Source organism: Schistocerca piceifrons, chromosome 2, assembly GCF_021461385.2.
Source record: "Schistocerca piceifrons isolate TAMUIC-IGC-003096 chromosome 2, iqSchPice1.1, whole genome shotgun sequence".
In the NCBI taxonomy this organism is placed as follows: Eukaryota; Metazoa; Arthropoda; class Insecta; order Orthoptera; family Acrididae; genus Schistocerca; species Schistocerca piceifrons.
Window position 1 is genome coordinate 855,283,928 of NC_060139.1, and position 19,339 is coordinate 855,303,266.

The 19,339-nt window shown below is 45.6% G+C and overlaps 1 pseudogene; it reads left to right on the plus strand.

Moving 5' to 3' along the window:
- Window positions 1–10,788: 10,788 nt before the first annotated feature.
- Window positions 10,789–10,906, plus strand: LOC124778856 (annotated as a pseudogene).
- Window positions 10,907–19,339: the final 8,433 nt, after the last annotated feature.

The following is a 19,339-nucleotide window of genomic DNA, read 5'->3' on the forward strand; positions in this document are numbered from 1 at the left end:
GCACTACTTTTTATCCCAAATGGCTGACAACCCTTCCATCTTAATTTATAAGAGGAAGTCAAATGAATAGGAGCCAGAAGGGAAAAAATAAGGAAACTATTCGTTATTTCAAAAATAATCGCCATAACTGTTAATACAGTTAGCCTGTCGTGAGACAAGAAAGTCAATGTTTCTGGAACCATGACTGTACACAAGTGTGCATCGCTTCATCTGAAGAAAATCAACGGCCATGATTATCTTACTACAGGTGTAAGTAGGCTGTTAAAGTTTTTATATTGGTAACGCCACGTAGCGCTCTGTATCTGCTGAGTGCAGTCTGTGGCTGGTTTGCATTGTTGTTGGAATATCTGCCATTGTAGTGTTGGGCAGCTAGATGTTAACAGCGCATAGCGCTGCGCAGTTGGAGGTGAGCCTCCAGCAGTGGTGGATGTGTGGAGAGAGATGGCGGAGTTTAGAAATTTATAAGACTGGATGTCAATTATGACTATTAAGGTAAATACATTGTTTGTTCTCTATCAAAATCTTTCATTTTCTAACTATGCCTATCAGTAGTTAGTGCCTTCAGTAGTTCGAATCTTTTATTTAGCTGGCAGTAGTGGCGCTCGCTGTATTGCAGTAGTTCGAGTAACGAAGATTTTTGGTGTAGTAAGTGATTTGTGAAAGGTATAGGTTAATGTTAGTCAGGGCCATTCTTTTGTAGGGATTATTGAAAGTCAGATTGCGTTGCGCTAAAAAAAAAAAAAAAAAAAAAAATATTGTGTGTCAGTTTAAGCACAGTCATGTATAATTTTTCAAAGGGGACGTTTCACAGGGTTCCAAAAATATGAAAATCCAGGGCTTCCCAGCAATACTTCTGTAGCACACGCATAACAGTCTTGGCAATATGTGGGCCCACTTGCATGTTGCCAGAGTTGTTTTGTATATGCTGCATCAGTTTCGCTGGGTTGCCCTTACACGTCCTACTCATCCACATGTTATCATTGTTGTTTCAACTATGCTATAGAAGTTTCGCTGGGCAGACCTTACGCACCTTCCATACAATCCTGATCTCTCCTCATGTGATGGTTCCACAGAAAACCTCAAATATTTTTTTCCTGAGGGTACTGACTGTCTTGTCTCATTGTGAAATAATAAACAGTTTACTTACTCTTACCATGAGCTTCATTTTGCCTGCCCCTTATATAACCATTCCGTATTTACTTAGGAAATCCATGCCCAGACTCACGTGAACAAATAGAAAATGGGCAATCAAGAAGTTTGCACTTAAGACAAAATACTGACACTAAACTCAGTCTGCACTTGTTTCTTTCCCTCCTGACTCTTTCCACCTAACAGCACCCCTAACTCTTGTTTTCTGTAATGCTAAGACAGGCCATTCGTTTTACGGCATACGGGTGTCAAAGATACTTCTGTTAATCATCGAAACATCTTGACTCCTGGTGTTTCAGTTACACTGGACAGTCTTACCACTAATAATTATAATTGAACTGAATGTGCTGTGGTCCTCTTCACAAATAGTGGATTTACCCAATCTGGACACTGATACTTTCTAGAAGTGTCAGTTCCTCCTTCGTGTGACATGTTGCTCCTACGATTCGCCATCCTCATCTCCACAATTCGGGGTGCTCCTACATTTGTATAAAAATTACGTCTATCATTGAACCTAGCTCAAGGTTGTCAATATTTTCCCTGCAAAATATGATTCCATCCCTGCTCACTCTGCTATCGGGGCCATCGATAAAGCCAGTTCATCTGTTCCATAACGACACTCTGGCACACTGGCTCCTGCATCACAGTACCGTGATCACACATGACCTCTTGCAGTAAACTTAGCACGGGTAAGATGCCATTCATATTTCGACCCACGATTACAATTTCTCCTTCCAAACGAGTCGGAAGTCAGGTCAAACAAATCCTAATCAACTCAGAGGGGTCACATGGCATCCTTGTAGAGATGGCCAGCAGCCATCTGTTGTGACTGTGCAGGTGCAAAATCACCATTGAAGAGTATTGCGGATTATATAGCAAGTCTATAACCACCACTAGTGCACTCACAAAGTTTTTTTTTAATTGTCCTTAGAACCAGCAATGCTGTTAACCAGTCCCTCGCTGAATTATTAACACACGTGCAAACACTATGAGTCCCTACTTCTCACATATTGTCCATATACTATGACCAACAGAAACGTGTGCAGTGAAATGTAACTTACAAGTTACTTAAAGTAGAAAATGGGTTCCTTGTAACTGGAATCTCCATACGCCTCCATCATAACAATACTAAGCTTGACTTGGTTCTGTGTACTTTCGGCCCACATGGGCTCTAGGCTGCCACTTGCTCCCAGAGATGAGTACATACAAAATTCATTTCGAGCGACTGGCTCCATGACAATAGTAATGCTTCCTCAAACAGATACGTGCGGTTAAAGGCGCTTCAGTCTGGAACCGCGAGACCGCTACGGTCGCAGGTTCGAATCCTGCCTCGGGCATGGATGTTTGTGATGTTCTTAGGTTAGTTAGGTTTAACTAGTTCTAAGTTCTAGGGGACTAATGACCTCTGCAGTTGAGTCCCATAGTGCTCAGAGCCATTTTTTTTTTCAAACAGATAAATTCACGTAAGTGATTGTTGATCAACAGTTGCTACTGGCAAAAGACTATTTTTGCACCGTTATGAAGTGTCTTCTGTTATCTTCCTAATCAAACTCACTAAGTGGCTCAATCTGGCTCGTCTTTCCATGCAACGGTGTGTCATGGATGCAGCATGAACTCTGCTCCTGTTCCTACAGCTCCTCAAATTCATCTAATGCTCTCTTGCGCTCGTTATTATTTGCACAATTCATATTTGCTTCATTTCCCGGTGTCGCCTTGCATCGCATCATTAGCTGATGGAGTTTGCACGGCAAGTTATAGTTTCTGCGTTTGCTTCAGTTGGAGCAACGACTTCTCTCTAAGGAACTCTGGCCGGCTCAATTCGATTTCAGTCCATTCCATTCCTATGTGACAGCTGTTCCTCACAACTATCGTGAGAGCCCCTAGTCTATCTGGGAACTTGCTCACTTCCTCGTCTCGCTGTTTGTGGATCTAATCATGGAGCGACATTTGTTGTCAAACGCTCTGTAACATCTCTATTTGCTGTTAATTTGATTCCAAGAGAACTTCTACAGGGTCTACTGAAACTACCTAAGCACGCATAGTTAAAGAATTTTCCAGCACCAATATCAGATTCTCAAGTCGCTCAGTTACCACAAACTGATTTTCCGTCACCTTAGTTACCTTCTCACTGATTTCCTCTCTCCACTGATTTACTGATTCTCAACCTGTCAGTTACTTGTCTTCCAAAATCTTCGTGGTAAATAGTTTTCTGCACATCCAGCTTCCTTTCTAGGTTCTCAATGCTTGAATTCTGCTTATTAAATATCTTTCCACTACTCTCAATACTCGCATTTTGCTCTGGAAATTGTAGCAGTACCGATGCTTAGAAAACAATGAAGCTGGACTTGGGCGCCGCGACCTCTGTTTTGTAGGAACCAGTCCCGAATTCCAGATGGTTGACAAAATCTGCCTGTATCTGCCATGGTGGAGCATTTGGTATCGAAGCTGCCCCCCCCCCCCCTCCGCCCCACCGTTGACTTGTTCTGGACGGAGAATGGGGGAAGACACACCTTGGCTAACCACCTCCATGCTTTCTCTGTCACACACCAACTTGATACCAGCCTCTATTGTATCTCCTAACGGTTCAGCTTCGCCGTGACCAACATCTCGGGGATGCCGACAAACTCGTCCTGTTCCGCCATTTAGTCCCTTGCACAACTAATATTAATTAAGCTTCTTCCTCTCGAGCGGGTCTAACGTTCATTCTTAGGGAAATATATCCCACTATTTGCCCGAGTAACTGTTGCATTATCACTCCCTACCAACAATTTCTTTCCCACATTTTGCATCCGCATATATGAATCGATATACAATCTATGAAATTATCCCCCAAAAGAAACACAGAGTCACACATATAACACAACAAACAGAACATCGCTATGTATAAATGTAATAAATCAGTATGAAAACCGAATTGTATGACTCCTGCAAGGAAAGAATAAAGAAGTTTTACACTACATTTTATAGGCAGCCAATAATCTGATTGCGATACACAAGGTCACTGATTGGCACGGATTGCCACATGAAAGAGGTACATTCCTTCTCAAAGCCATTTTTATCAATGATTATGAATGAGAAAATTTCTTACTTGCTAATACCCACTTAAACTGGACCTGGGAGTCACAAAGGGTGGCTTCTAAGCTCAACTCCAGTACTAAGGAAGTTGTTTCCTTCACCATATTCAATGTATTTGAGAGTGTTTAGCAAAATACTCATGCAGTAATGATGAATATTTTATTTCTGTTACTCTTACACACAAAATATTCTCACTCACAGTATATGGAAGGGTCACACCGAGCCAACATTAAATGAGAGGTTAAGAACTGATTCATTTGGCAATGTTGTTGTTGTTGTGGTCTTCAGTCCGGTGACTGGTTTGATGCAGCTCTCCATGCTACTCTATCCTGTGTAAGCTTCTTCATCTCCAAGCAACTACCGCAACCTACATCCCTCTGAATCTGCTTACCTTATTCATCTCTTAGTCTGCCCCTATGATTTTTACCCTCCACGCTGCCCTGCAAAACTAAATCGGTGATCCCTTGATGCCTCAGAACACGTCCTATCAACCGATCCCTTCTTATAGACAAGTTGTGCCACAAGTTCCTCTTCTCCACAATTCTATTCAATACCTCCTCATTAGTTATGTGATCTACCCATCTAATCTTCAGCATTCTTCTATAGCACCACATTTCGAAAGCTTCTATTCTCTTCTTGTCCAAACTATTTCTCGTCCATGTTTCACTTCCATACATGGCTACACTCCATACAAATACTTTCAGAAACGACTTCCTGAGACTTAAATCTATACTCGATGTTAACAAATTTCTCTTCTTCAGAAACGCATTCCTTACCATTGCCAGTCTACATTTTATATCCTCTGTACTTCGACCATCATCAGTTATTTTGCTCCCCAAATAGCAAAACTCCTTTACTACTTTAAATGTCTCATTTCCCAATCTAATTCCCTCAGTATCACCCGACTTAATTCGACTACATTCCATTACCCTCGTTTTGATTTGGTTGATGTTCATCTTATATCCTCCTTTCAAGACACTATCCATTCCGTTCAACTGCTCTTCTAGGTCCTTTGCTGTCTCTGAAAGAATTACAATGTCATCGGCGAACCTCAAAGTTTTTATTTCTCCTCCTCTTCAAATGGTTCAAATGGCTCTGAGCACTATGGGACTTAACATCTATGGTCATCAGTCCCCTATAACTTAGAACTACTTAAACCTAACTAACCTAAGGACAGCACACAACACCCAGCCATCACGAGGCAGAGAAAATCCCTGACCCCGCCGGGAATCGAACCCGGGAACCCGGGCGTGGGAAGCGAGAACGCTACCGCACGACCACGAGATACGGGCTCCTCCTCTTCTCCATGTATTTTAATACCTACTCCGAATTTTTCTTTTGTTTCCTGTACTACTTGCTCAATATACAGATTGAATAACATCGGGGAGAGGCGACAACCTTGTCTCACTCCCTTCCCAACCACTGCTTCCCTTTCATGCCTCTCGACTCTTATAACTGCCGTCTGGTTTCTATACAAATTGCAAATAGCCATTCGCTCCCCGTTTTTGACGCTGCCACCTTCATAATTCGAAAGAGAGTATACTAGTCACCATTGTCAAAAGCTTTCTCTAAGTCTACGAATGCTAGAAACGTAGCTTTGCCTTTCCTTAATCTATTTTCTAAGGTAATTCGTAGGGTCAGTATTGCCTCACATGTTCCAAGCTCATCTTCCCCGAGGTCGGCCAGTTTTTCCATTCGCCGGCCAGGGTGGCCGGCGGTTCTGGGCGCTACAGTCTGGAACCGCGCGACGGCTACGGTCGCAGGTTCGAATCCTGCCTCTGGCATGCATGTGTGTGATGTCCTTAGGTTCGTTAAGATTAAGTAGTTCTAAGTTCTAGGGGACTGATGATCTCAGAAGTTAAGTCCCATAGTGCTCAGAGCCATTTCAACAACTTTTTTTTCCATTCGTATGTAAAGAATTCGTGTTTTGCACCCGTGACTTATTAAACTAATAGTTCGGTAATTTTCACGTCTGTCAAAACCTGTTTTCTTTGGGGTTGGAATTATTATAATCTTCTTGAAGTCTGAGGGTATTTCATCTGTCTCATACATCTTGCTCACCAGATGGTAGAGTTTTGTCAGTGCTGGCTCTCCCAAGGCTATCAGTACTTCGAATAGAATATTGTCTACTCCCAAGGCCTTGTTTCGACTAGGTTTTTCAGTGGTCTCTCAAATTCTTCACGCAGCATCATATCTCCCATTTGATCTTCATCTACGTCCTCTTCCATGTCCATAATATTGTCCTCAAGTACATTGCCCTTGTGTAGACCCTCTATATACTCCTTCCAGCTCTGCTTTTCCTTCTTTGCTTAGAACTGGGTTTCCATCTAAGCTCTTGATGTTCATACAAGTGGTTGTCTTTTCTCCAGAGGTCTCTTTAATTTTCCTGTAGGCAGTATCTATATTACCCCTAGTGAGATAAGCCTCTACATCCTTACATTTGTCCTCTACACATCCCTGCTTAGCCATTTTGCACTTCCTGTCGATCTCATTTTTGAGACGTTTGTATTCCTTTTTGCCTGCTTCATTTACTGCATTTTTATATTTTCTCCTTTCATCAATTAAATTCAATATATCTTCTGTTACCCAAGGATTTCTACTATCCCTCGTCTTTTTACCTACTTGATCCTCTGCTGCCTTCACTACTTCATCCCTCATAGTTACCCATTCTTCTTCTACCGTATTTCTTTCCCCCATTCCTGTCAATTGTTCCCTTATGCTCTCCCTGAAACTCTGTACAACCTCTGGTTTAGTCAGTTTATCCAGGTCTCATCTTCTTAAATTCCCACCTTTCTGCAGTTTCTTCAGTTTTAATCCACAGTTCATAACCAATAGATGGTGTTTGGAGTCCACATCTGTCCTGTAAATGTCTTACAATTTAAAACCTGGTTTCTAAATCTCTGTCTTATCATTACATAATCTATATGAAACCTTGCAGTGTCCCAGGGCCTCTTCCACGTATATGACCTTCTTTCATGAATCTTAAACCAAGTGTTAGCTATGATTAAGTTATTCTCTGTGCAAAATTCTACCAGGCGTTTTCCTGTTTCATTCCTTACCCCCATTCCATATTCACCTATTACTTTTCCTTCCCTTCCTTTTCCTACCATCGAATTACAGTCACCCATGACTATTAAATTTTCCTCTCCCTTCACTATCTGAATAATTTTTTTTATCTCATCTTACATTTCTTCAATCTCTTTGTCATTTGCGGAGTAGTTGGCATATAAACTTGTACTAATGTGGTAGGCTTGGGTTTCGTGCCTATCTTGGCTCCAATAATGCGTTCAATATGGTGTTCCAATTTTGTTACTCATTATTAAACCTACTCCTGCATTGCCCCGATTTGATTTTGTGTTTATAACCCTGTATTCACCTGACCAAAAGGCTTGTTCCTTCTGGCACTGAACTTCACTAATTCCCACCATATCTAACTTTAGTCTATCCATTTCCCTTTTTAAATTTTCTAACCTACCTACCCGATTTAGGGATCTCACATTCTACGCTCCGATTCGTAGAACGCCAGTTTTCTTTCTCCTGATAATGACATCCTCCTGAGTAGCCCTCGCCCGGAGATCCGAATGGGGCATTAGTTTACCTCCGGAATATTTTGCCCAAGAGGACGCCGTCATCACTTAACCATACAGTAAAGCTACATGCCCCCGGGAAAAATTACGGCTGTAGTTTCCCCTTGCTTTCAGCCTTCCGCGGGACCAGCACAGCAAGGCCTTTTTGCTTAGTGTGATAACCGCCGGAATTCTGCATTTCACTTGCACTTCCTGGACATTGATATAACGACCATCAATTTATACAATTTTCCATAAAGTGTTCATCTACAGATTCTCGCTTGGTAACAAAATTACTTGTATCATTGTTGTGACAATAAACTGCAGAAGCGTGATATTGTGTTATTCCTAGTTATAACACCATCGGGCATTGTAAAGAAAAAGAGAAATAAGAATGGAAGTTTTCAGAACAAATATTCATTCAGCAACGGAGTGTGTGCCGGTATGAAACCTCCTGACAGACAAAAACTACGTACCAGACCGGGACTTTGCCTTTCAAAAGCAAGTGCATTACAATCTGAGCTACGGGAGCACGACTCATGATCCATTCTCATAGCTATGCTTCACAAAGTGATTCTACGGGGCATAAATTAAAATTTACTAATAAAATTAATCTCTTGTTTTGTTTGTCTAAGGGCAGAGTTATTTGCCTATTCATATTTAAATAGAAGGAGAAATAACATGAAATATTGGAGAGAGACTTATAATGTGGTCAATGTGAAACGCAATTCAGCGGTTGTTTTGCGAGAACTGTCTCAACTGAAGCTAATTTTTGAGAATTTTACCTAATGGAGTCAGAAAATTTAGAGTTCTTGAAGCAGATTGTGACTTCTCCCTTGAAAGTAAGTACACGAACTTCATTCTGCCTGTTTCTCCGTTTTGCGGTGTTGTCCAAGGAGCTAGATACCAAAGCAAGGTTGGCAGCTCGGATTTCAACCACAAGGAACGATAGTCGCTGCTAGCCACACTAAAGAATGAGTGACACCATTGTAAACACGCCATAAACGTTTCGCTGCGCCGTCGCATCCGCTCGTCCACTTACGTATGAGCACAGTGCCGCTCAGTCCCAGTCCGCGATCATCGACTAAGATGACACCATCATCTTCTAGTAGGTCAGCTGTGTGATCAGTGCTTTAGGCAGAACTATGCAAAACTTATTGTCAAATGTACTCTGAGAGACAGTCTTGTAATTTGTCTGTATAAAGTGATACGTTAATGTTCGCAGACAGTTGTAAATACTCACGACATTCCTGTGGAAATGGATTGTACGAAGTTAGGTAGTTATTCTTATCTATGCTGCAATAAAGTGAAATAATATTTTATGTGTTATAGCATCCACTCAGTTTCCTCCCGGAGCATATCAAAGAAACCACCACTGTACGGGTTAGGTATTTACGTCGGGTACAGCATGTCTGATAATCTATTGATTACAATGAGGCAAGCCAAAAAGATCTTGTTGCTACGGAATATCGTACAGTCCGTATCGCTAAGAGACCAGCATGTTGTGTATCTTGATATCTTTTTCGAAAGGCAGATACCACTGTCGTACCAGATTGCTCCTGTTCTGCATCTCCAGAAAACTTTAAATGCAGATAAGTGGTGCGTATCGTATAAGGTATTTATTAATAACGCTTTTATCCTAATAGAACTATCATATTGCCACAGGATGTGGCTTAAGTGTTAGTCAATACACGGCTGAGACCAAATGAATTTGCGGCAACAGGTGCTCTTAGAAGTAGGTAAATGCGGGATATGCTGCGTTTCTGCGTAAACCGTCAATGGGAATATGTATTTCTGTGTGTGTGTGTGTGTGAGAGAGAGAGAGAGAGAGAGAGAGAGAGAGAGAGTGTGTGTGTGTGTGTGTGTGTGTGTGTGTGTGTGTGTGAGAGAGAGAGAGAGAGAGAGAGAGAGAGAGAGAGAGAGAGAGAGAGAAAGAGAGAGGGGGGGGGGGTGGCAAAACGGTCAAGAATTATTCGATAACAGCATTACAGATAAAATTTTCGACTTCGCCTGATCGATAAAATGTCGAGAGACAAGATCGTGAACCGTATGAAGAAGGAGTAAAAGTAGAAACTATTGTCCAGTGCGTATGCAGGGCGGTCTGTACCTATGAGTACAAACAGCAGGAGTGGATAAAAAACGGCATGTTCGTCCTATTGGACTGCGCCAACACACCAAAACCTCGAACAAAATGAGTACATGGATCTCGTCTCAAAGGAAGCCACACATAACGGGCGCTTGCTTGCTCCGATTTCAGTGTATCCGACGACGTTACTAGTAATAAAAGCAAGGACGATGTTTCAAAAGCTAGTTACAGTTTCACATCATTGTATCTTCTATTTCAATGAAGTTAGAAACCTTGGGTCAGTTTCAACTTAGGCACAGGAATAGAAAGTTTTTATTTTCAAAAGAACTGTCCAATGTTATAAGGGTATGATACAGTATTTTATATACTTGCACGTACACCCTTGAGTACAGTTGAAAATTTCAATTAGGATCAGGGTTTCAATTTATCTTCGACAAATGTTCAGTGTGCCCCTACCAGACACACAATAATCGTCCAGATGACAGCGAAATTCTTCCACACTTTTGCCTCCATGTTTCTAGTTACATCATTTAGAGCTGTTGTTATGCCTTGTCACTGACAACACACAACAGACGAAGTCTTTGTGAACCCACCTCAAAAAATCACATATAATGAGCTCAGGTGACATTGGAAGCCAATAGTGCAATGCGAAGTCCGAACATCCCTCATCCTAGAAGAAGATGCAGTGGCGCACTCTAGACGAAAATCAGCCGTACATTTGCCGCTGAACTGTTCCTGTCGAAACAGGGATCGCAAAAAGCGATGTACTGCTATTTTGTCGCCATCTCGACTTGACGTGCAGGTTGGAGCGAGCGAGCTTGCTACCCAGACACACCTACCGTAAACCTCAAGAACTATCGAGTTATAGCTAACACCAAGGTAATTTTTAATTTCGAAGCCCTATTTCAAATTGCCAACGGCCTTGCCGCAGTGGTAACATCGGTTCCCGTCAGATCACTGAAGTTAAGCGCTGTCGGGCTGGGCTAGCACTTGGATGGGTGACCATCCGGTCTGCTGAGTGCTGTTGGTAGGCGGGGTGCACTCAGCCCTTGTGAGACAAACTGACGAGCTGCTTGATTGAGAAGTAGCGACTCGGGTCTCGGAAACTGACTTACGCCTGGGAGAGCGGTGTACTGACCACATGCGTCTCCATATCCGAATCCAGTGACGCCTGCAGGCTGAGGATGCCGGCTGGTCGTGTTTGCGGGAGAGCGTCGGTCGGGACGGGAAACTCTGATTGCGGACGTCTGGGAGTGTACAGGAGGCCACGCCGTTTTGTTGATGGATTTGCGTGACTCGTGTCAGGTGTGATGCATCGCTAATGCCGTGATAGCAGCCAATGTTACTGTCTTGGTCGCGGGTGGATCCAAGGGGATGAGGCCTGGTTGTCCATTGAAACTGCTATCCTACGGATGTCATCGGACTTAAAGTTAGACGTTTTGACCATTATTTGCGTCATTTGCAAGTAACTAGGGATTCCGGCGTCTGCAGTAATTCGGGCAAGATTATTTGTTTCGTCGGTGTGTAAATGGCTGAACAAGGAGCAGTTTATGTAATGCCCACCTTATGCTCGTGTTCTGCGTGTGCTGCTTGCGAGTGTAAACTTGACTCTCACCTTTGTCTGCTGATTTTAAGCACATCGTCAAATACTGAATCCAAGAAGTGACTTTCAATTAATTAGCTGGATTCTTTCTTTCCTCGTCACAACGTGTGTTAAATGGCAAAGTAGAATTGTAGACCTTAACGTGCTACCTAATTTGCCTGGAATCAGTAACAGAGCCTAACCTGTTAACTAATTAAGGCTTGTGGTAAACAAAGGTATTTAAGTATGTTCTTTTAAAATATTATATGAAATGTGTCAATGATTTATGTTGCGCTAGTTGATTCTGGGGTATGAACGGAAGTGTTGACACATCTTCCGTGTAAAGGAACCCTGATAGTTTTGTTTTGGAAACTCTGAGAGAGAGAAACTAGTGTGCTTTAGTCCTGCCTTGGGTTAAGGCTATATTCGGGCTCTGGCATTTGTACTGCAAGCTGCAATATCATCCTGTTGTTTCATGGTTCTCAAACTAGGTGTTTGCGCTAAACATGCTTTGGGCTGGGCATTTCGCTCCTCAGCACGATACTTGGGCTTCAGCTGAGTCTTCAGTTCAAAAATGGTTCATATGGCTCTGAGCACTATGGGACTTAACATTTTGGTCATCAGTCCCCTAGAACTTAGAACTACTTAAACCTAACTAACATAAGGACATCACACACATCCATGCCCGAGGCAGGATTCGAACCTGCGACCGTAGCAGTCCCGCGGTTCCGGACTGCAGCGCCTAGAACCGCACGGCCACCGCGGTCGGCAGTCTTCAGTCTATTGACTGTCCATCGTTCGCCACATCGGTAATGGTCTACCTGCCATCAGTCGATTTCAATGCTGTAGTTAGTTGTAAACTAGTACTGCTTCCATTACTTTCTGACCAGGGCTCTTGCTCGACGTTTGTCTTTAAATACGCCGCTAGCCTGGTTAGCGTATGTTGTGGCTAGCTTAAATTAATCACTGCTCAATAGCCCAACACAGTTTGTCGGCCGTCAGAAGCCGTGTATGTGTTATTTATTCCTTTATTCTAGTCAATCTATAAGTATGCTTCCAAAATGAGATTTTCACTCTGCAGCGGAGTGTGCGCTGATATGAAACTTCCTGGCAGATTAAAACTGTGTGCCCGACCGAGACTCGAACTCGGGACCTTTGCCTTTCGCGGGCAAGTGCTCTACCATCTGAGCTACCGAAGCACGACTCACGCCCGGTACTCACAGCTTTACTTCTGCCAGTATCTCGTCCCCTACCTTCCAAACTGTGCAGAAGCTCTACTGCGAACCTTCCAGAACTAGCACTCCTGAAAGAAAGGATACTGCGGAGACATGGCTTAGCCACAGCCTGGGGGATGTTTCCAGAATGAGATATTCACTCTGCAGCGGAGTGTGCGCTGATATGAAACTTCCTGGCAGATTAAAACTGTGTGCCCGACCGAGACTCGAACTCGGGACCTTTGCCTTTCGCGGGCAAGAAAGTTCTGCTAGGTTCGCAGGAGAGCTTCTGTAAAGTTTGGAAGGTAGGAGACGAGGTACTGGCAGAAGTAAAGCTGTGAGTACCGGGCGTCAGTCGTGCTTCGGTAGCTCAGGTGGCAACAGTCTGCTTTCCGCAGCGCTGCGGCGAGGACGTCTTGTTTACGTCCCGTCCGCGCGGTCGCGAGTGCCCGTAGTTGTTTACTACTTCGTCGCCGCTAGTTTAGAGTCCATCACTACCGACGCAACATGGCACATTCATACAGACAAACCACCATCAAGATCAGTTTTCAAACCGATCATGCACGACCGCGAGCTTTTGAAGTGGAACGTTTTCTACGTGACGACGTTAAAATTGACCCGCGAGACATAATTGGTATCCATCTCTCTATCACGAGCAGTGTTGTCTACGTCAAGCTAGTAAGTGACGCGGTGTGCAACAGAATCGTGAGCGCACATGCGAACGATCTTAAATTCAAACATTCTGATGGCCATATTGGGGCGATCTCTATCGATCACGCGGGGCTTGGCCTCCGTACGATACGCGTCTTCGAACTCCCTTTCGAAGTACCACCGGACGTAGTCACCGCGGCTTTCCAGCCCTACGGCAGAGTGATCAGCCATATGGCCGAAAAATGGACCACCTTTACAACGTACCCCGTTCTTAACGGGGTACGACAGATTAAAATTGAACTGACCAAACATGTTCCGTCATATCTTGTCATCGGCGGATGTAGGGCGATCATTATGTATGACGGTCAGCCACGCACTTGTTCTGGTTGTGGCCAAGAAGGGCACGTCCGGTCGGATTGTCTCCGACGACGGCTTACTCAAATCCCGACAGGTGAATCTCTGACTCCTTCTACGGTGACGACCCTTCCTCTCAATTACGCCGAAGTTACACGGGCAGCAACTCTTTCCGATGCTGACGACAGTAGTCCGATAGCCGCCCCCGATGGAGAGACCAAAATGGCTTCTGCAGTACAGGATCCGGCCTCTACAACGGCGCCCCCACCTGAAGATAATCACCGATCGACCTTGCAAGAAGGCGTGGATGCCAGAATGGACATTGACCCACGGGTTGTGCCGACAGCGGCTTTTCTTCCAGACACCGGAGCAGCTGACGAAATCCACCCACATTCAGATACTGAAACACACGTCCGTAAACAGCGTTCCCCGCGAAAACACAAGAGACGGCAGCGTGCTCCTTCGGACGAGTGTTTGCAGCGATCGTCTGACATGGACTGTGGAAATTCCGACGACGGTACCGGCGGTACAGAGGCCGCTGTAACTTCAAACTCAACAGATCGCCGTGGTGACGGCTTCAGCCCCTCAGACCCCACAGCACAGCAGGATCACAAGCAGACATCCGCTGCCGATTCCCAGCCAGCAGAGCCGATGGAGTCAGCGCCGAGTGCCGCAGCAGCCACTAACAGCCACCAACAGCCGATGGTGTTTCACGGCGACTGGGCGGACGACTGTGAGGAACACTCCTTGCCCATCGTGTCGGACGACACGGGGGGAAATTTACCCCACCAGTGTTGATCCTTTCCCGCTGTCAGTTACAGTGACGAGACAGCCTTACCAGGGTATTGATGGCCAACACGGATGCTGTGGATAGACCTCAAACTTATCGCGTTGCAACTATAAACATCAACACTATACGGACGCGCGCTAAGTTATCCTTGCTTCAGGATATGTTGAACTCTGCTTCCATCGACATAGCCCTTCTCCAGGAAGTGTACGTCGACGACTTCCCAGGCATGTACGGTTACGATGCTTGCTTCTCTCCAGCTTCCCCAACAGGCAGCGGTGTCGCTGTACTTCTTCGGGAAGGGATAGTGGCGGACGATATCCTGTTTCTGCCTGGGGCAAGAGGAATGGCACTCACAGTACTGGGGGTCCGCCTTATCAATATCTACGCACCTTCCGGGACGGACAAACGTCGCGAACGTTCACGATTCTTTGCGGAAGACGTCGCCCCGCTCTTCCAAGGCCGCCACGACCACCTGGTGTTTGGAGGTGACTACAATTGCGTACTGGCGCCCAGAGATCAACTCCCACGACATAATCCGTGCCCGGAACTCGGGACGCTAATTCGAGACCTGCAGATGGTGGACACTTGGGAACATCTTCACGGCCACCGACCGGGATTCACGCACTTCACAAGTCACTCTTCCAGTCGTATCGATCGGATTTATGTCTCACGCTCTCTCGCCGCTGGAACACAGGATGCGGAACTGTGGCCTGCAGCATTCTCGGACCACTCAGCTTACATTTGTGCCGTCACCCTGCGGCGGCAACAAGTGTGGAGAAGCCGCAGCCCGTGGAAATTAAACATCGCTCACCTGTCGTACCCGGATTGCCGCCAAGCCGTTGAGGATACGTGGCATTCGTGTGAAAATCGCCTCCGTGCATATCCCACAACGATCCGCTGGTGGTTGGACTGCGCCAAACCGGCACTGAGGCGAACGTTGATAACCTACGGTCGTGACCACGCTACCTGGCGAAGACATACACTCGACTTTTACTTCCGGGTCCTGCGCGACTGCGATGCTATGGCGCCGTCTCCGGAACGACAAACGGCGGTCCACCGTGCTAAGGCTCAGATCCTCGCTCATATGCGACGCCACCTAGAGGGGGTAGTCATCCGCTCGAGGACGCAGGATCGGATACCGAGCGAACGCCCGTCAATGTTCCACGTCCTTCGTGAACGTAAACGACGCCAACGAGCGCTGATACGCTTCATCGACACGGAGGACGGTTATCGCCTCACCACGCAACAAGACATAAACACAGCGTTCTACAATCATTACTCCCAACTCTATTCCGCTCAGACCCCTGATCCGACAGCACTGGAGGACGTCTCTCAGACGATTTACGGCACCGTCACCCCGGCAATGGAAGCGGCCTTGATGGAAGAAATTACAGAAGAAGAAGTGATCGACGCCTTTCGAAAAGGTGCTGTCAACAAGTCTCCGGGTCCTGATGGCCTCCCCTTGGAATTTTACCGGACTTTTCAATATTTATTAGCCTCCCGATGGACGGACATCTGTCGCGAACTCCTATCCCCGGACGTGCCGCTCCCTGCGGCCCTTGTGGAAGGAATGATTATTCCTATTCACAAACCGTCCGGTGGCTCACGACTGCAGGACTACCGCCCGTTGACGCTATTGAACTGCGACTTTAAGATCTTTTCTCGACTGTTGGCGGCGCGGATACGCCAGACCCTACGAAATGTTATCTCACCCGATCAAACGTCATTAGGAGGCGACAATAATATTCAAACAGCACTCAGTGAATATCGTGACTTGATCTCACTGGCGAGGGCATGTCGTCTGAAGGGTGCACTGGCGGCAATCGATTTTAGTCAAGCTTTCGACCGAGTGGACCACAACTATTTGGAAGCGGTTCTCCAACATATGCGGTACCCACAGCCATTCGTCACTGTCGTCATGCGACTCCTCCGTGGCGCGACGTCCAAGGTGATCGTCAACGGCCGACCTTCGCAGCCCCTCACCATTTCTCGATCGATACGCCAAGGGTGCCCTCTGTCCACTTTACTTTACGCTGTGGCCATGGAACCTCTCCTCTGCGGCCTGCGCCAACGGCTAACGGGTATGACGTTACGAGGCCACACTTTCCGGTGTAAAGCGTACGCTGACGACCTGGTGATTGTCATCCGCCACGGTGACGACACCGCTAGCGCACTAAATTGGATAACGAAATATGGCATGGCCGCTGGTAGTCGTATCAACGTCGCAAAATCGGTGGCGATGAACATCGGGGTCGGATTGTCTGAGAACAGTGTCACCCCCTTACAGCTCAGAGATAGTTTGAAATGTCTCGGCATTGACTTTACAGACGATATACGACGGACCGCTGCTCACAACTTTCGACGGCTTTTACGGAATGTTCGGACTGGAATTGCCAACAACCGCCTACGAGCCCTGGACATCGTCCAACGGACCCAGTATGTTAACTCACATTTAGCGTCACGCATTCCGCACATCGCCCAGATATTACCTATACCGGTGATGTTAGCACGATGTATACATGCGGCTTTTGGGTCCTTCGTGAGTTCAGGAATGCTTTTCAAGATCAAATATGAGACTCTCACCCTTCCTCCGGATCGGGGAGGGCTTGGCCTTTATCACGTTTATGACAGAGCGGTCGCCCTATTTGTGAGCACATTAGTCAAACTACGGCACCGCCGTCCGGACAGTCTGACCAGTTTGTTAATAGAAGAACTGGCACCGCCCTCCCTGTTGCCGCCTGTGCCGATACACCACGTCCCCCCCTCGCTCTTCTACATCGGTGTCTTTTACCTCGAACTCAGTTACGTTCAACTTGCCTTACCAGCGACTCAACTGGCGACGGCAAAGGCGGTTTATAGGGTCCTACAACGTGGACGACCCGATAACGTCGTGGAGAGTAAGCACCCGAACGTCAACTGGCGAGTAGTGTGGAGGACAATTCACCACGTAACACTGGACACTGACGTCACGTCGATGTGGTATATCACTGCCAACGGTAAGCAGGTGACCAGATCAAGGCTACATGCGATCCACATGGTGGACTCACCCACGTGCACGTACTGTGGCGTTCAAGACGACGATGAACACCGTCTTAGCTGTGGCGAGTCTACGGCAGTGTGGCACTTAGTGAGGCAAATGTCAGCATACTTCCTTCGGGTAACGCCGAATCATATCGACCCCAAGACTATCTTATTCCCGGATGAAACGTATTACCCACGCACTAAAACTAATGCAATGACGTGGCTTCGTGGACATGCAGTGCATTATTTGTTTCAAGACGGCACTAAGGACACTTTAGACTTTTGGAACTATTTGCAGGAACGACATTGCAAGATCCTCCGTAACCCTAAGTATCGACAATATTTTTCCAATTTTTTGTGGAGTGCGTTCCACGACCCTCCACGTAGCTGGAACATCACGGGTAAGAGAAGCTAAAATTACAATACGATGATAGAACACTACACGGTACGACGTGGGATCTACTTTCATCACTACGAGAAGTCATACCTGGATGATACAGCAGATGGAGAGTTTCGTTGTGAACCCTCACACTCTGTAGCAGTATTTGCCCCATTTCCTCTTTTTGTCCCCGGTGCGAAAAGGTCTTCGCAGTTTTAGTTTCCCCATCCGGTGCAAGATGTAGCACTGGTTAATGGTGGTATGGATTCCACCCTTCAGTTTTGTTTCATGGTTTCCTTCGCCCCGCACTTTGTTCTCTTTCTTTATGCCTTTCTCTACAACTATTAGCATGGTTTTAGTTATGTGCCTCCCCAACTCGACGCAAAGAGTGCACTTACTAGTTTTCAGTTCCTTACTGTTAAAAAAAAAAAAAAAAAAAAAAAGATAGTAGAGCACTTGCCTGCGAAAGGCAAAGGTCCCGAGAAAATAAAAAAAAAAAAAAAAAAAAAAAAAAAGGTGGTAGAGCACTTGCCCGCGAAAGGCAAAGGTCCCGAGTTCGAGTCTCGGTCGGGCACACAGTTTTAATCTGCCAGGAAGTTTTATAAGTATGCTATTCTTAATTTTGTTACTCTAGGTAGCCATTAAATTGCCATTTCAATCTCCAATTTAGTGTTTTTCCAGCAATTTTTGATCGTGGTTATATATATAGTACTTAATGTCATATTGTAATGAAAGGAACTTATTGGAGGATTAACTGTTACCGTAAGGTGTTGTGGACGATGCAATTTTCTGTTATTCATCTTAATGTTCTATTCAATGTGTAAACTTGCTAATTATTTTCCCTTTAAATGGAGTGTGCCTGCCTTGATGTTATAAATGTCTGTATCATAACGAGTTCTTTAACGCGCCTAAGCGCATATTTATATTTATGGGAGAACTTAAATTGAGTTCGCCTGTTGAACTTTAATTAAAGTGCAGAAAACTGAATCAGGTGTTTATTAGTTTTCTCGTGCTATTATGTCAAGTGTAACGCGTGACATTTTCTTGGTCTGTTATCAAGTGTTACAATAAATGCAAATTGCAATGAAGTGATGCGCTGTTTCAGTTGTTCCCGTGATTTCCTGTTTCCGCATATAGTATTTAATTGCTCGATATATGACTGATTAAGCCTTTGTTGAAATATTGGAGAGAGGTGCGCGTGTCCCAACCCTGTCACTCCTCGACTGCCCGTAGCTCCACTGAAAAAGTCTGGTACTGTTTGGAACAGCGACTGACGCCAAGTAGTCATCATCCGTGGCAATGGCTAACTCCTGGTTACATGGCACGTGCGAGGCGGGCCGCAGTTGGCAACAAGAGCAGCAGCTGCAGCTGCAGCGCGCCGCGGTCCTCCTTGCGAGCGCGCGCGGCGTTATGGAATCGCACTTTTGCAGATAAGGGAGACACCAAGTCCGGCACTGCTCAGTCTGCTCGCC